The 15,172-nt window shown below is 43.9% G+C and overlaps 1 long non-coding RNA gene across 1 annotated transcript in view; it reads left to right on the top strand.

Moving 5' to 3' along the window:
• Positions 1–3,262: 3,262 nt before the first annotated feature.
• LOC109297074 overlaps positions 3,263–15,172 on the top strand; it is an 18,478-nt gene continuing 6,568 nt past the window's right edge. The window contains exons 1-2 of the long non-coding RNA XR_002097190.1: positions 3,263–3,273; positions 10,260–10,269. This is a non-coding gene — a long non-coding RNA (uncharacterized LOC109297074). The remainder of the gene's footprint in view (positions 3,274–10,259; positions 10,270–15,172) is intronic.

Here is a 15,172-nt window from a genome sequence, read left to right as displayed (position 1 = left end):
ATGGGATAGTGGTCTGTGGGCTGGAGGAGCTTAGGATCTTCTCTGCAATGTCTCAGATGCGAGCCCCCAGGAAGCAGCAGAATTCCCAGGATAAGGGGTCAGGGCAGCAGATTACCCCCTCAGTCCCCCTCACAACAAACACTTTACTTTTTGTCTTGGGGAGAGCGGGATGGCAGTTGCAGTTGGGCCTGTGTTGCCTGCGGGAGCTGGCAACTCAGCAGGCTCTGCTGGGGCTACAAGAGGTTCATACCTGTTGCTAAGTTCCAGTGGGGCAGGGGCTTTGGTGCAGCAGGCCTTAAAGCCCTTGACCACCTTGGTCCATCCCCCTGACTGAACAGAATGGGGGTCCCAGAGTCTTCCCTTGTCCTGGAGGGAGACTGTGGTCTACCCTCCTGCTCCCAGGGGAGAAGGGCCTGGTAGTAGGAGTCAATCTCCTGCTCACAATCCCTGATGGCACGCAAAGACCCCAGTAGGAAGCAGACCTCACAAGGGGAGCTGGTCCCAGAGCCTGAAAAAGGGACAGGCAACCCCCCCAGCCAAGAGCCAGAGGCTCTGTCTGCATGGAGCCAGGAACCACGGGCTCCATCTGGGTGGTGGTCTCTGAGGTGCCAGAGGGGGGGAGGATGTAGAGCCCAGGGGGACACTCAGGGTGCAGCGCATGCCCATCCACATCATGCTGCTGGTAGGCAGGCTGGGCGTGAGTCTACCTTCTCTAGGGGCTTATGGGCCCTCCTGCACACCCTCCTGCACGAACTCTGTGCTAACTCATGCACTGGCAGACAAACACGCTTGTTTGTGCAGCCTGTTCATGCGGCTCCAGTCGCGTGGCTCCCTGGGGGTCTGGGCGAAGTAGGGGACTGGGCGGGGCGAGACGCGGGCTGGCTCCACTCAGCCACCTCCTCCCACTCTCTAAGGGTTAACCCCCTCTCACCATAGGCCCTGCTTAAGTCTGGCTGTGCTGGGGTCAGCGAGGGGCTCCGCAGCTGCTGGGAGGTCTCTGCGGGGCTTTGGGTGGGTGGAAGTGCAGCGGGCTTTCACCCACATGACTTTCACCACTCTGGAGTACCTAACTGAGGCTTTTTTGCTGTTGGCAGGCCCTTTTAAACTACGCTCATGTGTGGTGGGCCTGCTGTCGAACTGCTCTTGGGCAAGGGGGGGCCCTGCCTGGGATTTGGGGGACCCTGCCCCACTGGAGGGGGACTGGTGAGTACCCCCCTACCTCTCTCTCTGCCCGGGGGGCTGGGCCAAGTAGGGGCCTGGGTGGGACGAGACCCGGCCTGGCTCCACTCAGCCGCCTCCTCCCACTTTCTAAATGTCCTTTCTTTCTTGGATATCCTCTGAAAACTGTCTCTAGAACACCTGTGCTCCTCAGTGTAAAGTAACTAACTCCAATGTTAAACTATCTCCAACTGTAGTAGTGGGCAACTGTTGATCTTTCTCGATCATGGTGTGTGTGTGAGAGGTAACCCATGCCTTTAATAAATACATATAGATAGGAGTGGAACTTGTGCAGATCATCCATCCTTCCCTTTACACCATTGAGACTGAATCCAAAGCACAGACTGAGTCCAGATGTTCAGTGCCTCAAAGACTGTAGTTATATGCACCTGCAGGAATTGGACCTGGGTCTCCCATGTGGCATACATGGTTTCTACTACTGAACCACAATAGCAGGCTGTAGACACCTATTAAGGAGTAGAATATGGCCCAAATTGTCCCATAGAACCACTTCAGTATATGGTAATATCACAGTATCATAGAATCATAGAATCAATGAGTTGGGAGGGACCTAGACAGATCATCTAGTCTGACCCCCTGCCATAGGTAAGAAGGAGCACTGGGGATGGCAGGGTTCATAAGACCCCAGCCAGGTGCCTATCCAGTTTTCTCTTGAAGATCTCCAGGGAAGGTGAGAGCACCACCTCTCTGGGAAGCCTATTCCAGGCTCTGGCCACCCTTACCATGAAGTAGTTCTTCCTAATATCTAATCTAGTATTATAGTGCTTAGGGTTGGAATGGACCTAAACAGATCATCAGGTCCTACCCACTGCCCCAGGCAGGAATGGGTGCCGGGGTCATATCATCCCAGCCAAATATTTGTTCAGCCTCCTCTTGAAGACCCCAAGGTAAGAGAGAGTACCACCTCACTAGGGAGTCCATTCCAGAGCTTGCAGCCCTAACTGTAAAGTAATGTTTCTTTATGTCCAGCCTGAACCTTCTCTCTAACAATTTGTGGCCATTATTCCTAGTAACCCCAGGTGGTGCCCAGGGGAAGAGAGCCTCCCCCAATTCCTGCTGGTCCCCCCTGGTGAGTTTGTAAATGGCCACCAGACCCCCTCTCAGCTTTCTCTTGTGGAGGCTGAATAGGTTCACGTCCTTAAGCCTCTCTGAGTAGGGCCTGCCCCACTGCCCCTTGACCATGTGAGTGGCCCTCCCCTGGACCCTCTTAATACTAGCCACATCCCTCTTGAAGTGCAGCACCCAGAATTGGATGCAGTACTCCAACTGCAGCCTGACCAGTGCCGCATAGAGGGGAAGGATCACCACCTTGGACCTGCTTGTGATGCATCTATAGATGCACGACAAGGTGTAGTTAGCCTTACTGACTGCTTCCTCACACTGGCGGGTCATGTTCATCCTGGAGTCAACAATGATTCCAAGATCCCTTTCCGCCACCGTGTTGACAAGAGCGGTGTTCCCCAGCCTATAGGTGTCTGCGCTGAATTGCATCCTATTCTCATATGCCCACCTCTGTAATTTGTCTAGATCTAGCTGGATTCTGTCCCTCCCCTCCAGTGTGCCCACCTCATCCAACAACTTGGTGTCATCAGTGAATTTGGACAGCATGCATTCCACACCCACATCCAGATCACTGTTAAAGATGTTGAACAGTACAGGCCCCAGGACTGAGTCCTGGGGACTCCACTGCCCACATCCCTCCAAGTCAAAAATGACCTATCCACCACCACTCTCTGGGTGTGACCATCTAGCCAATTTTCCATCCATCTGACTGTGTAGGCATCAGTGCCACAGGCATGTAGTTTTTTTAAGAGAATGTGGTGGGAAACTGTGTCTAAGGTCATCTTAAAGTCCAGGAAGAGGACCTCCACCCCAACACCCTTGTCTAGGGACTTTGTGACCTGATCATAAAAAGAAACCAGGTTACTCAGGCAGGACCTGCCCTCAATGAACCCATGTTGGTTGCCTCTGAGCATTACCTCCCCTTCTGGGCCCTTGCAGATGTGCTCCTTGATAATTTTCCCAAGGACCAAGGTAAGACTGACTGGCCTATAATTGCCTGGGTCCTCCTTTCTCCCCTTCTTGTAATTGGGGACCACATTGGCCCTTTTCCAATCCTCTGGTACCTGACCAGTGTCCCACGAGTGCTCATAAAGCCATACCAGGGGCCTTGCTGTGACACCTGCCAATTCCCTCAGCACCCTCGGGTGAAGAGCATCTGAACCTACTGATTTAAACACATCCAGACCCTTCATAAGTTCCATAACTAGGTCATCCCTTACCCTAGAGATGGCGGTGCCTCCCCAGGTCCATCTGCAATTCTAGTGGGGGAGATGTCCCAGTCCCTGTTCAGGAATATGGAGGCAAATAATTCATTAAAGAGGTCAGCTTTTTCATTCGCTGCAATCACCAGATTGCCAAGCCTATCCTGTAGGGCCCCCATGTTATCCTGTGCCTTCTTACTTCCTATGTATTTGAAAAAGGACTTTTTATTATTCTTAATTCTGGTTGCTAGCCCTAGCTCCATCTCTGCCTTGGACTTCCTAACAGCCTCTCTGCAGTCCCGAGCAATGGAGGTGTAATCCTCCTTGGTGATAGCCCCTTGCTTCCACTGTTTGGACTCCCATCTCATTGAAGCTCCAAGACCCCAGTGCCTCTCCTACTAACCTTAGCTTACAGAAGTTGGCTGTCCTAAAGTTGAGGACCTCTGCCTATCATTGCAACCATCTCAGCTTCCTTCTCAATTTACTTACAGTGGCCGTGTCTACACATGCACTTTCCTGCACAGTAGACTAATTCGATGCAGAGTAAACCATCATTGGGCATCTCTACACAAGACGCCAAATGCTCAGTAGACTAATTCTACTATGCATGAGCACATCAAGGCAAAAGCTGTGCTATTGCATTAGTGTCACTAAAAAGACAGGTACCGGCGCTACAGAGCAGTAGTGCTAGTTACTGCACATTGAAGTAGTACCTGCTATTACAGATAATAAACTTAATGCACAGTAACTATGGTGTATTAGGGCACATGGAGATGTGCCCACTGTCTATACCTGCAGTGGTATTAGGCCTCAGTAAACTAATTAACACCGGTACTGTCAGGGACTAAACACACATGTAGGTGCTGATCATGGGTGTAAATTGTGCCCAGTCAGCCCAGCCAGCAAGGAAACAGACTCCTGCCTACTGCCTAGCCACATGACTCTATACTTTCAGCACCTTTGTGCCCCAACCTTGGGCCTCCACCTAGAGCCTGGTGTAAACTGCTCTTCCCCAGCTCAAATTGCTTCTGTCCCAGGCATAGACACTGCACCTGGGAGTAGATTATTCTGGCTCAAACTGCTCTGGAGTTTATTGCTTCAAATTAATTGCATGTGTAGTTGCACCCTGTATAATCCCTTATACAATGCTTAATGGCCTTTTTTTTTAGAAATGTACTAGCAGCTATTCCTTTTTTCTTTAAGAAATAAAAAGTATAATTCATGAACTGTACATGTATGCACATGTATGCAAGTCCACACAAACATGCACAGCCATAGCCATTTTACTCTTCTAATATCAGGACTTTGTAAAATCATATAATGATTCCTGTCAAAATGTATAAACTGTGTAAAAATTATGCACCTCAAAAGGAGAAAAAGGCATGATTACATACGTGTAAAATAATGCTTTTTTCCCTGGTTTTTGGAGAAGTGATTATGCAAACACACACACACAACTGCTCCTCCTGTCATTAAGATTGTGTGCAATTATTTAATATACAATATTTATAATTGCACTAACTATATGAAAATACAGAAATTGGATTAATTTTGTACTTGCTTATCATAACAGCCCCAAAGATTATGGTCCCTAAATGTTGCTCCAGGGACCTACAAATGGGGGAGGTGTAGGAGAGGCTTCTAGAAATTAGTTGGCCAGCTCACTAGATGAAAAGGAATAGGACACAAAAAACCATCAAAAATATATGGTAATGGATCACATAGAGTTATCATTACACATCATACTATGTTTTGATACAGATAGCAAGAGGAAGCACACAGAAATATGTGGATTGAAGTAATGCAATTATCTTATAGTATACACAAAGAGCTGTTTTAGGTGTTTTAATAATCAGTACATAATTGAGCACCACTTTGTGAACTGCATTGCACGTATGTAGAACTAACCTTTCTATTTTATTCTGCCGAGAAGTATTTTCTTTAATTGTCAGCATTTAAAAAGCTTGCAAGTACTTTATTCATTCCTGTGTCCTCATCCATTCCTGTACCAGTACAAGACACTCATGTCATGAATCATCAGGTTTTATTAATTATTTTTTTTAGATTTATATCCTGCCCTAGCTGCAAGGCTGAGAGAGGATGTCTAGAAAAATGTATACGTGTGTGTAGGCTGGCTGTTTCAAAATCCTGGGTTCATGATGATAAACTCTGTTTCTTACCTCAGTGCCGCACATTACACTTTTGTAATACAGGGAAGCAAGAAAATTAAGCATTATGCTTGATTTGTAGCATGACATGGAGCAAATATCTGTGAAAAGGGTCTGTAAATGTTCTGGTAATAGGGCCCAAAGGGATATTATGCTATTTGTTTTACCATTTCTTAATTAAAGGAAGCAGTAAAATGTTACCATTTCAGGCTGATTGCAGTAGGACATGAATTTGCATGTCTCAGCAGGATCTGTGGAGGACATGGGCAGTTTAAAAATGTTTCATTTTTTCCCCTCTAGTTGAATTCATAATTATATTGCTGTAACTTTGGGGAGGACTTATAGCTTTTCTGGGAAAATATGACTTTATTAATTTTGCCTTTTAAGAGTTGTATTTATTGTACAATGCTCTGTAATTAAGAAAAGGTGTAATACCAACTCAGTATAAAGAGCAAGGCAACAGTGTGGCAGCAGAAAGCAGTGAGGGAATGTCAGCAATCTTTTTCTACATTTCTAGCTGTGCAATGGCTTTTCTGGCACCATTATTTCCTACTTTTACACAGCTGGCTAGAGATGGGTCCCTTGCTTTTGCCAGCTCAAGTATTGGACAGGTGCAGAGCATTTCTTTCCATTTGAGCAAAGCAAAAATGGGAGGCATGTTGCTGTGTGTGTATCCTTTCTGCTCCTGGGGCCACAAAAACAAGGTGCCCCAAATCCAGGGCTCACAGCAAACACACTGTGAATGAAAGAACCAAGGATGTTCAAAGAACCAAGGATGGTGGAAGAAAAATCAAGAGGGGATAAAGTCCATGAGGTATTTTGAGAAATAAAATTAATTACAAACAGGTAGGGATGTACTTCAATCGAATTTTTCCATTTTTCAGGGAAAGCAGGAAATCCCCCACTTTACTTGAAGAATAGGGAAAAACCCTTCCTGCCTGCAATGATGCAAAATCACCTGGGGGGGGGGCGGAAATACTTATCAGAAGTGAGCAACAGCAAGCACGGAGCAAAGGAAACCATTTCCAACAGCACAGGGACCCCACAGAAAGTACAGCTAAGCTCAGTGATCCAGCCAATCAGAGTGCTGATTAACCCAATCACTGGGCAGCATGGGACACCAAAGGGATTTAAAGAGATAGTGAATGAAGCACAGTGAAGCTGGCTGCTGAATTTAAGATCAAGATGAGTGGGAAGGCAGTACACAAGGCCACGCACATTTTTGCCATGGAACATGAAACAGTAACCTGAAGGCACTTTTCATGCAGATGGTGGCAAATTGTTCTGTTCAGCATGTAATGTTAGGCTGGATCTGACCATAAAAACCCCAATATTAATGGGCACTGAGAATCAGAAGGACACCTGAAGAGGAAGAGGTGTGAATGTGAATGTGCTTTTACTTAGGCTACCGGGGTGGGTGGAGGGGGGTTGAACTGGCTGGTCTGGTAGGGCTGCAGTGATAAGCTAGTTTGGAGCCCTGGGGAATATGGCTATGCCTAGTGGGAGAAGGGAGGTTGGAGCAGGCTGTGCAAATCTGGGAGAGCTAAATTGAAGTGGTGGGAGCCAGCAGAGGTGGGAGAGCAGGTATCAGGAGCCTGCAGCTCATTCTATATCAGTTATGTGCCCCACAGTCATTCCCCTTCCTACTCCTGATTCACCCCCTCCATCTGCCAGCTCCTGCACTTCAGATTAGCTCTGCACCCTTACTAGGATTTTTTTTTTCAGCCACCATTTTTGGGCACTGAACACACCTGCAGCTGCCAAAAGGGTAGAGATGCCACTCAGATCTCAGCCGACGAGCAGTGTGAGGGGGAGTAAAAAAAAAAAAATGGCAGGTGCTGGTGTGAAAAATCCCTGAAATTGGTCATCACCAGTGTGCTGGCTGCCTGAAAGCAGTCAATGGCCAGTGTGATTTAAGTAGATGACTACAAACAGCATATTGGAAAATGATATGTATTTCATTATAAGAAATGTAAAACAAGTACTATTGCTGGTTTCTTTGAACTTTCTGAGTAGCAGATGCAAAGGGGTCACATACACGAGTAGTTATGATGGGTATCTTTCCCATGCATAGTCACTTTCTTCTCACTAACATTCTCTGTCTTTGCAATCCATCTAGTCTTCTTGAACACATATGCATCACATGGCCCCCAAAAGTACAATAGTGTGGTCAATCAGATGTAAACATGATAGCTGATGTGTATTTATGGGCATTGCTATCAAGCATGCATGGGTCTCTTTGAATATTGTTGAGACCTGCCTCTCCAAAAAGCCAATAATGCCCCTAGCTGTAAAAACCATTCAGGGCAAGGATAATATCTCTGCCATATTTATGCATCAACCAACATAATGGGACCAAAATCACAATTAGGTTTGATATAGTGGAGAGCTGTTCAAATATTCACATTTTCTCAAGTGGTTAACAATATAGGTAACCTCATTAATATTACTCTGAAGACTTGTGGAACTTTTTTTTCCCCTGAAGGTAAGCCAATTTTATTTGTCAATAGTTATTCATTATGATGAAACAAGAGTACAGGACACCTCTAATTACCTCCTCAGGGTAAGCCTGTGGTTACCCTTAGGTGCCCACACAGGGCAGTCGAGGCATAGAGCCTTCCCTTATCTCTGGTCTGGGTGAGTTGGGAAGGAAAGGGCATGGCAGGTCCTTTGGGACCTGTGTGTCATCCTGCAGGGACAGCGGGTGGGGAGCAAAAGGAAATGAAAGAAACTCCCAAACTCCCTGGCCATTACAGCTGAGGCAGTAAAGAAAGGAAGGTAACTGATACAAAATAGTACTGAATTACTCTGGGTTGGGTAGGTTTTGGGAAACAGAAAAGGAATTGATTCTTAAGGCCACTGTGGTTGCGTCTACATGAGATGCTGACTGTGCAGTTGTTACTGCACAGTCATTTAGTACTTGCATATACAAGTACTAAATGACTGTGTCATAACCGGCATTACTGCGCAGTAGCATCCCTGAATGGCTCTTTGGTGATGCTGACTGTGCAGTAACTCATTACTACTGTACAGTAGCTTTGCACCGTGCTTTGTGCAACACGATGCTACTGCATTGTAGTAATGAGCTCCTGCGCAGTCAATGTCTCATGTAAACGCGGCCCGTTTCTCTAATTCTGGTTTGAGTAATGCTCCTTGACGTAAAAACTGTTCAGGGCAAGGATGGTCTTTCTCCCATGCTCATGAAGCACCCGACATAATGGGAACTAAATCACAATTAGGCTTTCCTGGGATCTACCATCTGTTTTCTGTTTTGAACATTCGTATGGTTTTATTTCATGTGAGTACATAAACATGTCTGTGCTGTTTCCTTTTTCTCTCTTCCCTTAGAAAGAGGATGGTCTTAAAGAATCTCAGCTTCGGGACAAATGTTGAAGGAATTGTTTTATTTTGGGGGGATTGAATGATTATTCTGCTTACCAGGTAACAGGAACCTCTTTAAAGCCTGAAATCTGATTCCACAGTTTGAAATCTTTTTATGGATCCTCTCCTCTTGAGAAAATAACTATTATTCAAGTTCCCTCCTTCCTGGGAATGTTTATCAATGTGTGACTTTACACACAGTAAGATTTGTTTTCCTTTTATTTTTTTATTTAATCTTGTTAATATGTCAGGATATGCATGTATGTATTTATGCCCATAAATGTATTTTAGGCTTTAGGTGTTCATATCCACATAATAAAATATTTTATTATGTTTTTCTTAGTAGGGAATATGATAGAGTTTATTGTATCTCACAGTTTCTTTGATAACACAACAATGTACCGCCTAATAACTAGGTCCTGATTTGAATTGTAATTTTCCATTTTTCATGAAAATCATGAAATTAAGTAATTTTCATGAAAAATGCAATTAGCAATGAAATGCCAGGATATGGCCACTTGTTGGGGAGTTTCCCACCAAGCAGCCATATCCTAGTATTTTGTTGCAACAAGATGGCTGCTGCAGGCTGGGGAAAGCATTCCCTACCCAGCAGTAAATGCCTAGCAGCCCAGGAGAGGGGTGAAGGGGCTGCAAAAGGGACACAGGGAGGAAAGAGTTTGGGGATGATTAGGGGAGGGACTATTTGCTCCTCTGTGATGGAAAACTGGAGTTCAGAGGGTTGGGAGCACCTGGGAGGCTGTCTTCATATATAGCCCTGGAACCAGGTAGGGGACAAGCTATTCGCTCCTCCCATGCATGTGTTCTCTCCCTCCATCCAGGAGGGAAGACTGGGGCACTGGGGATCAGGGATGGGGGAGAGAACACGCACAGAGGAGCAAACAGCCCCTCCCCTATCTGGTGTCAGGGCCATCTGCCAAGGCAGCCCCAAGCTGCCCCTGGCCCCCCCGTGCCCCAGTTTTCCCACCCAGAGGAGCAAACAGACCCCCCTCCCCTACTCATTCCAAAGCTCTCTCCTCCCCCTGCCCCTTTTACAACATCTCCCCCCTTTCCCTGGGCTGCTGTTCCTGGCTTTTCCAATGAAGCAGGGAGGCAGGCTGCTTTTTAACAGCAATCAGAGGCGTTGGGAGAAAGGCTTCTGCTGCTGCAATTAAATCTGGCCCTAAATCTGCCCCCTTGCCAACCAGAGGGTGTGGGGGGTGCTATGATCTGGGTGTGAAAATGGAGCTCCTTGCTACAATTGAGCTATGCTATTAGTGTCATTTAAACCAGGCGCTACCTATAACCTAGTTGTGGCTCTTTTTATTACGTACAGTGACTTTGAGATTCTATTTTAGATAGGGGTCAGTATTTCAGTACAAGTAGATAATGCAAATGTATTCCAAGAATCAGCCTTTTTATGGTGAAATCTGGTTCACAGAGGTGCATCTACACATGCATTAATGTGCTCTAGTTAATGTACATTAAGTCTAGTATTTCCATTGTGAGGTACTAGGAAAATGTGCATAAGCTTGTTTTAATGTATAAATGCCCCATGAATTTATAGAAGTGCTCGGGGGGGGGAGGCGGGGGAAGGAGGAGCACTTTAATTAGTGCAGCTCCAAAAGACACTCTAATTAAAGCTCCTGGACCATCATGTTGTCAGCATCCCTGTACTGACAAATGGAAGCAGGGCGCTTTGAACAAAAACTTGTCAAACAAGCTTTAGGTTAAAGCACACTGCTGTCATTTTTCAGTGTAGGGATGCTGTTACACATGGCCCTGGAGTCTGCTGGAATGCAGTAATTACCATGCTCCAGCAGACTTGATTAATCAAGTCTGCTCTGATACACTGTACTTAGAGCGCATCAGAGCAACTTCCCTTCATCTATATAGAAGCCCATAGTTTTTAAGTAAAGCTTAATGCGGATTAACCTATTCTAATGGGTTAAAAACTAAAAAGCATGTTTTTTTAAAGTGACACTTTAATGCTACTAAAATAGACTAATGCTCATTAAAGTGCATATGTAGACATGCCCAGGTAGTGACAAAGGTACGCTCATCCTGTTTTCAAGAACTCAGATGACATTCCTTTGGGCCCAGTTTTTGCCCCAACCATTTGTAAGTCAAAATAAATCATATATGAAAATGGATCTCCATTTCCCTATATAAATAGACTTTCATGCTCTTGAAAACAAAGGTAATTGGTTTGGTTTTGTTTCATTGCCATCTTTAAGGAGCAAAAACATCATTTCATGTTCCAAATTTTGCAGCTGACTGATAGAATATGCCAAAAGGTAAAAAAGGAAAATCATTATTCATTGCCATCATTTTTTTGTCAGAACTAAATACTGTGTTAGGGCAGAATTCAGCAACTCTTCAACAGCCTCCCCTAACAATAAATAATTAGGATGGGAAGTGAAAAAGAATGCAGAATTCAAATATATCTGCATCTAAAACACATACTACAAATGCTGAGAAGAGAGAAAGCATTCTGTCCGTAATTTAATTTCCAATAACAATAGCTAAACTGTACATATACAATTTATTGTGAACACAGAATATGAAAGTTAATTAAGATGAAGCGTGGAGACTTTATAAATGACAAATACAGAGAAATCATAAAAATCTTAGATGTAATGAAAAATGATCATACAACTACCTTGTTTCTGCATAAAAGTCCCATATACAACCTTTTCACTCTGTTGAGTTAGATACTAATTAACATGGACTTAACAATTAACAATTTTTGCTATTAATTGCAATTTACTCCAATTACATATTTAAATACCAATTAAATGCACATTGCATAAACTTCATTAGACGTTTAATGTAGTAAAATACAATTGTACACTTATAGCTTGTGCGATTTTAAGTTAATTACATGTCAAGTAGATTTATCTTTGATAAAATTAGTAAAACTTAATGAGTTTTCTTTTAATATTCAGATTTAACTTGTAGACAGTGCAAAAATTTCAAAATGAGGAGTAGCTTAATACTTCATCTGCTTTTTTCACTGGCTGTCCTGAATCAAACTAACTTCTAACTGCTGGGAACCAGGAGCTGATCTTATAGCTAGCCTGGCATTCAACCTTAACATAAATAAAAATAACCTACACACAAAGTCATCTGTTGTCATCACTTTGTTCCTTTAACCTGATTATGAATTTCTATGTTTAGATCAAGTATTCCTTCTTTGACTCAACAATAGTGCTATTAGATAGAGGAAAACTAAATGAAAAACTGTATTTTGATTGACGCAAGAAGGTAAACATATTCTAGGATTTGGTCATATGTGCTAAACCATTTCAATGTAATAGAGAAATGTCCATACCTGTGACAGATTACTTACTCTGGCAAACTGAAATTTATAAAAAAATTAAGAAAATTCTTTAGATTTCATGGGATAAAGGCAGCTAACACACTGTGGTATTTTTTACAGTAACAACTCAAGAATACATGTTTGTTAATTATATTGTGTCTTGGTCATTTAGGATTATTCTACTACCTTGTATTTTTATTTGCTCACACTGCTTCTGGCTGCTTGGACTGAAAAAAATGTTAATGAAAAAACTGGAAACAAGAAACAGGAAAGAGATGAATAGGCAGTTATATAAAGAAAGCCAAATACTTCTTAACTTGCTACAGGCTTTTTTTTCTAAATAGATTCGAAGTCACCCTAGTAACGCAGCCAGCAAGTATGTGCATTGAAGATGGAACATCAAAAGCAGAAGAGCAGGTAATATGAACAATGCATCTGAGATAGCACAGGCACTCTGACATAGAATCAGAGAATTAGGGCTCGTACAACACCCAAGATGGGTGAGCAAAGCAGGCTGTATAGCATCTTATTTTTCATTCCTGGAGCCAGTTCAGGCCTCAACATGTTAGACTAACTGGCCTTAACATGTTAGAGTAGTTCCTATGATTGACATTGATCCTGGGGCAGATGTTCACTTAAAGGCGGCATAGAATCTGATGCCCAATCCCAACTATCTTGCTTCCCATCATGCATGGAAGGAGGTGTGATTGTGGGATTGGAGATCAGATCCTAATTGTGTCTAATGGCAGTGCAAGGGAAGCCAGGGATCATGATTCCATCAGAAAGTAGAAGCCAGTCAGCTGATTAGCTCTTCCAGCCTCAGGAGCTCATGGGAGCCACTTGGTGCCTGGGAGTGAATGGCAGTAACCTGATGCCTTGCCATACATGCAACTTAAGGCATGATGGGAAACAGCCATAATATAATTACAAATATTTTGGTCAATAACATTGTAGTTTGTTCCTTGTTTCTGTCTTGTATGCATACCAGCCCAGCCTCTGGCTTCTTTACTTTTCATTGCATCCAGAAACAGCACACATCAACTGCTGAAACTTCCTCAGCCTGATGAAGGGATCTTGAACATGAAAGCTTGCTGAATTTTTTTTCCCAACTACTTAAGTTGGTCTAATAAAAGATATCAGATTCACCCAAATGTCTGTTCAGGCATTTCTAGGTAAGATATTCTACCCAGAGATAAATCCAGGAGAATTTTATCAGGTCCTTTGAAGATGTATATGTAGCCTTCGATATCATAGCTAGATTGAAACTCTATATGAACTACAAATAAACTAGGTTTACTTTGGTTTTGATATGTTATAATATGTTATTGTCCTCATAAATAATGTTCTCTATCTTGCCATCCTTTGGTCATAGGCAGCTGAGCAGGCATTTAAAATCTGTCTGTTTTCAAGGCTTCTCAGTCTACCAGCCAGGCAGCTTCTTCCCTCTTTCCCAGACACATCTTTGCCCTTTATGTATCAGTCTGCCTTCCTCTTAATTAAGTGAAGCATAGTTTATCTTGAAAATTGCTAAGGTTTGTTTTAAATATCAGAGTGAGGTTGCAGCAGTGTACTGATTTTCCTTTCTAATCAGGTGTAACTTGGGAAAACGAAATAGTATACGCCAGACAATGAATGTTATCCCCCTTTGCTGATGCTATTTCCCTTTCTTCAGTGAATTACAAAAAAAAAGGACCCAGACCACCTCTAGCTTCAAATGTTATATTTCACAAGACTTTCAGTTCTTTCTGTAACTAGCTCTCCTCAGAAACCAATGTGATTGGATTCTAAGCTGTTCCTTGCTAAAGATGCTAGTTCACAACATCAGGATTTATCTGTTTCCTTTTGGTTTACTGTCCTCTGGAAAAAGAAAGGATGCCTTCTCCTCAGTATACCATATTTTTCTTGCACATTGCATGCTCCCAAATAAGACACACACCTTGTTTTGGAAAGGCAGAATGAATCCTTTCCAGAGTCTTCCTCCAGAGTCTTCCCTGCCACACCATGGGATCACCATGACTGAATGCTCTCAGGTGCAGGGGTGATGCATAAGGGGTGCATCCAGCTGCACATGCACCACCTGAGCATGGCAGTGCACCCCCTACAAAAGGGTGGTCCACGATCCCCACTGGCCGCTGCCACTGCTACCGGTGGTGGCTGCGGGTGGTCACCAACCTTTGGTTTGCACTTGCCACCCCCCACTCTGCCGCTGACAGTGCTGGCAGCATCTGCAGGAATTCCCCCACTTACCGCCACCACACTCCTGCCACAGCCACCATGCTCCCACCACCACCATGCCCCCCCAGCTACTGGGGGCATGCATCATTCATGTTCAGGTGCATGTAGGAGGGACAGAGTCCATTTCTCAGGATTGCTCACTTTCTTCTAGAAAATTCCACAGTTCAATCTTTCATGCCATCACAACTGTTACAGTATTACCATGGTTGCCAATTTGGCAGTGGTTGTGATGGGGTTAAAACTTGAGTTTTGTGCAATTTCCCTTCCACTGTCTCTTTACCAGAAAGAGGTATTCTCTCCACCCCACCTTTTTGAAGTGTTAGGGACTATTTCAAGAAATATCCATGATTATGTCTCTATTTGTAATGTTAGTTATCTTTTCACAGTGTTTTGCTCTCTCATAAACAACCAAACTATGAGGCTTTCATACTATATATCTTTGTCATACTACACTAGTCCTCAGTGCAGAGAGTCACAGTAGATGCTATCAAATGCTATCAGATGCTATCAGATGCTATCCCATGCTGGGATGGGACGGGCTCCACCTTTCCCCTACAGGTAAGCGT

This window comes from Gavialis gangeticus, unplaced genomic scaffold (genome assembly GCF_001723915.1).
Source record: "Gavialis gangeticus isolate Ggan-Ray unplaced genomic scaffold, GavGan_comp1, whole genome shotgun sequence".
In the NCBI taxonomy this organism is placed as follows: Eukaryota; Metazoa; Chordata; order Crocodylia; family Gavialidae; genus Gavialis; species Gavialis gangeticus.
This window is presented reverse-complemented; position numbering and strand designations above follow the sequence as displayed.